Source organism: Pteropus medius, unplaced genomic scaffold, assembly GCF_902729225.1.
Source record: "Pteropus medius unplaced genomic scaffold, Ma_sr-lr_union100, whole genome shotgun sequence".
Taxonomy (NCBI): domain Eukaryota; kingdom Metazoa; phylum Chordata; class Mammalia; order Chiroptera; family Pteropodidae; genus Pteropus; species Pteropus medius.
Genome location: NW_024353908.1, coordinates 1,679,646 through 1,684,645, shown reverse-complemented (window position 1 = coordinate 1,684,645; position 5,000 = coordinate 1,679,646). Strand labels below are relative to the sequence as shown.

At 38.2% G+C, this 5,000-nt stretch overlaps 1 pseudogene; it reads right to left on the bottom strand.

The window, feature by feature from the left end:
• Positions 1–1,071: 1,071 nt before the first annotated feature.
• LOC120593848 (uncharacterized) lies at positions 1,072–1,190 on the bottom strand (annotated as a pseudogene).
• Positions 1,191–5,000: the final 3,810 nt, after the last annotated feature.

Sequence of the window (5,000 nt, the reverse complement as noted above, 5' to 3'; positions counted from 1 at the left end):
TACTGCAAGTACCTGAAACTTTCTCCGTGGGGCTGTCACTGGTGGCAGGAGCATGCACAGCGGTGTACAAAGCAAGCAGGGCTGCTGTGGGGTAATAGCCCCACGGCAGCAATGGTCAATGATAAACTTTAAGGGATGGTAGATCAATAGCCCAGCTTTCTCGTCATTCTGGTGGGACAACTGTGAGACACATTTTGTCCTGTCTCTCAGAGTTTGCTAGGGACGTGCAGCAGCAAACTGTTAACTAATGCACCCTGTATTATCTCTTTCCCTTGCCTATATTACGCCTTTACAATCTCATAGGTGTATTCTGTAATCACCTTTCAAATAAACTACTTGCATTCAAATCCCTGCAATAAGGTCAGCACCTGGAGGAACCCAATACAAAGTAGTAACTAAATTAAAAGAAAAAAAGAAAAAGAAAAGAAAAGAAAGGAAGGAGAAAGTTGAAGAAATCAACAATTCAATCAATTACTTGTTAGGAAAAAATTCAGCTCAATAAAATACATAATCTAATTCTTATGCATACACACATATTTTGGTCAAAATTATGAAAATAGGTGCTGCTTTCAAAAATGACACATATGAAGAGAAATATTGTAGTCTTTTGGCCTTTCTATCTCTTAGGGATAGAGTATATATAATGAAAAAAGTACACAGGCTTTGAAATCAAGCCAACTCTCCCTCCTTCACCAGCTGTGTGGCCTGGAGCCTCCTCATCTGCTAAATGGAGACAGTATAAAAAAGGATAAGTGCTGAGAGCCAGGATGACTACAGTGATGGGATGCAATAATCATTGGTTCTCTTCTCTTCAGCTAATTTATTACAGTATTTGTGTTCTGGACTGGACTCCTTTTGGGAAGTTGATGGGTCTAAAACAAAAACTGAGTAACTGGCTAGATTATCAGACCTTCAGAGATGACATTTGATACAAGGATTGCAACATTGTTTCTTAGAATTTTTTTCTTAATTCTCGAGAGATATAAAAATTTATCAAATTTATCAGAAATTGAAAATGTCTTAGTGACTGTTTTATTTATTTGTTTGTTTGTTTGTTTGATTATTTATTTTTGCTTACAGCACCCTGTCTTCCTAGGTGGTCTCCCATCTAAGTACTAACCAACCCTAACCCTGCTTAGCTTCCAAGATCAGACAAGATCGGGTATGTTCAGGGTGGCATGGCCGTAGACTTTAATGACTGTCTTGATTATCTTTAGTAAATGACTAAAAAAAAGTATGAAATATCCTCTAAAGAATCCACATACTTTTCTTAATCTTTCATGTATGTTACATTCATTATTCTTGTCACCATTGGGGCTCATCAGTGTTTTGTGTCGCCCCAGTGTTAGAGGGGAGAGAGAGGGATAACATCGGCACAGACGTGTAGTTAGCATTTTTCCTTGGTGTCAGTGCCTAGCTGATCAAGAAGGGAAGGTTTAGATGATGAGATGCCCAGTTGAAAGAATGAACAAGGAGCCGACATGAGAATGAAATGGCAGGCACCAACTTTATTGCTGGGAGTGCGTGCTTCCACTAGGGGACTGCATGGGCTTTATATATGTCAGAGAACAATAGTGGCATTCTGCCACACTTGCGTAATAAATAATAAGCTGAGTCATACTTACATAAGTTAGGTGCAGACACCCTATTATATTAACATAACATTTTAAATCTAGAGTCCTATACCTGGATCACAGCCAGACCTGGAACCCACACTCTGTTCTTCCTCAAATGACACAGCGAAGAAGCACAGGTCACTGAGATTTAATAGCTTTATTAGAAATATATTTTAGAAAGACAAATAATGCCCCAAGGAGGCATATGGAGAAAAACAAAGAATGAGCCAATGAGGCACATTGTCTCAGCTCTGTAACCAACACAAAGGGGCCGAAATAGCTACCAAAGGGCAAAAAGGCCACAAAAGGCCACCAAAAAGAATCCAGAAGGGCAAAAAGGGAGAGGAGAGCCCAGAGGGCAAAAAGGACTCAGAAGTGGGAATGTCTGCCTTATATTTGGGTCGGGGCAGGTGGTTGTAAAGGCATTCCTAGGTGATTGGCAAGTGAGGTCATTTTGACTGATACCCGATTGACACTAGGCAATAACTGCCTAGTGTGCATGTGCGTACCCAGAATTCAGTCTGTTATAATTAGATTCATGAACTTCAAGGCATAGTCATGATATTATAATGATGGTATAATGAGGCTGAAGTTAGGGGCAGTACTTTCTGCACATGCATTTGTAGCTGGTTTAGCCAGAGCTTTTATAGTCTTTGTGCTCTAGGATTTGGGGTAATTTATAACCCTAAAAGGGAGGTGTTTCTGGGAGGCCCTTAAGGAAGGTCTTCAAGAGAGGTTTCTATGATTCCAGAGCTGGGCTTCTATTCCTTTGGTCACCTGTCTCTCATGTCTGACTAGCTACCTAACATTCTCAAAATTAATCATTGTTAAAATATAGCCCCAAACTTAATTTAAAAAAGTAGATAAAACATGTTCTGTTTTTCCAACATTACTTGCTGAGAGGAAAAAATTTTAGCTACTAGTATTTGGTAGTAATGAGAAATCTTATCTCTATTCCAAACTCTGAATAAAGAACTAACCATTCTGAAATTATGTGCTTTTTAAAATTAATAATTAAATCAGCAAAGATTAACATTTGCATTTTAGGAATGAGAGATGTGTGCTAAATGCTATAGACCACTATATAAATCTTTTTTTAATGTTGCACTTTGCAGGTTACTCTACAGATTGTCCCGAGTGGAGCAGAAAGGTCCTATTGATCCTGCTTTACAGATAAGACAAGTTGAGCTCATAGGCAGTAAGAGACTTTTCCATGATCTCAAAGCTTAACAATAGCAGAACCAGGAACTTGAGTCTTCAATCTAATATAGTTTCCTCTGTAGCATGTCACTTCATTAAGTTTTCAACTCAGCATACCAAAGCATTCTAATGAAAAAAACTATAATCCCTTTAAACCTAACACATTTCTTTATAAACTGTTCTTATTGAAATAAATTAAGAAATCAAAATATAGAGAGCTGAGTTTCAGTATCAGATGACAACAGTTAGTTTCCTTCTATGGATGTTAAAAATGTTTGCTTTAGAATGAAATAACAGGAGGTGGGAGGGTGTGTGGAGTAGGAGATGCTTAGTGATACTACAACCTTGCAGGCAGCTCCTGCTCTGCTATCCCTGGTTTTACACTTTTGGCTTCTGGTGGCTGATTAAGATAAGATTTCTTATCTTACTAATTTTATCTGTGAAAATTCTACAGTGTGAAAGCTAACAATTTTTTTTCAAATTACTATAAATGACTTGAATGTTTTTAGAGGTTTCCTATATTGTCTTACAGGCCGCCTATCTCATTGCCAAAAATTAAATCCAAATACTAATTTTTTCTTATATTTTATATTTAAAAATTTGAGTTTCAGAACTGATTTTTTTTTTTTTTGCACCTTTATTTCTAATGACGAGGAAGAGAAGAAATAAAGATAAAATGTTCATAACAGTTCATAACAGTATCACTGTAAAGGAGAACAAAAAATGAATCCTTGCCAAGGGCACCTGATGCGAGCTGTGCCCTGTGCAAAGTGAGGGCACATTTGAACCTTTCTTATCAAGAGATCTGCATGGCACTCGTCTCGCAGTGTTACTTGATCACAGCAGGATAAAAATGCACACCCAGGACAAATCTGTAAACACTAGCTTAATCTACATGGGAAGATTCACTGTCATCTCCTCTGACAGAAAAAGCCCCCAGGACACATTCCAGCAGTGACAGTTACCTCAGTGTCTTAAGAATCTTGTTGGATTTATCACAGAACCATTAGAAATGTTAGAAAGCTGCTCTGGAGGAGCAAGAATCGTGAGTATTTTGTTAGAATTTCATTTCTTTTAAGGTAAATTAAGTTTTTATTTTACATTAAAATAAAAATAATTTTGTTGGACTAGAAGCTGGAGTGTCTTCAACATTATTACATAACAGCATCATTTATGTACTATTATATCGTTAATCACTATAACTACTATGTATTTTAGCATCATCCATCTAATAGAATAGGTTAAACATGATCATCCCAATATTTAATATTATCATCTTAATTAACATGTGTCAGTACAAAAACCACACAATGATTCAAGGTAATATTTAGGAAAAAATAAGAGCAGACTTATAGATACTTGGAAAAGAATTCTCAGATGTTGGTAAAAATTAAACAGTTTTGTGTAATGAAATGTAATTAATCTACAAAGTATAATTTTCTCTGAGTCTTAGAAATGTTTCATGTGAACCTTCATGATACTAAATTCGATGAAAGACAAATAAGCAAGGTGGCTCCATAGTGTAGTGGTTAGCCCATCTGTTTTACATGCAGAAGGTCCTGGATTTACCTCCACCCCAGGTGGAGCCACGAACCATACCCAAGGGTGGGGAGGCACCAGGCCTCCCGCTCCAGTGCTCTGAGTGCCCCGAGTGTGCCGAGGGCGCCAGGTCCTGGGAGCGCCAGGCCCCGGGAGCGCCAGGCCCCTGGTGCATGCAGCAAACGTGTGGGAGAAGACGCTCCACCTTCAGAGATCCAGTTCTTAAGAGGAAACGGCAAAATCCATAGGTCAGGGGTGGAAGTTGGGGGAGGGAGGGAATTAAAGGGGCGGAAGGACAAAAACAAATAAACACCTTCCCTCACTCCACACACAGAAATCTACAGAATCCCAGCTTTTGAAGACTTACTTCTAGTAAAATGTGAATTCTCATTATTAGAGATGGTGTTAGTGGAGTAGTCAAGAACACCTTGAGAACTTGATGAATGTGATAAACTTTCTTTTCAGATAAAAAAATCACACATAGAATATTTGGTATACAGTTTCAGGGCATTTGCCAACCCCATAAAATCCTATTATCCAGAGTTAAGAACACCTAATGTACACATTCAGGTGAATGATCGATTCTGAATATGGCCAAAGTACTATGGAGGGAAGGACAATTCCCATAGTCATTCTGTGCTGTCA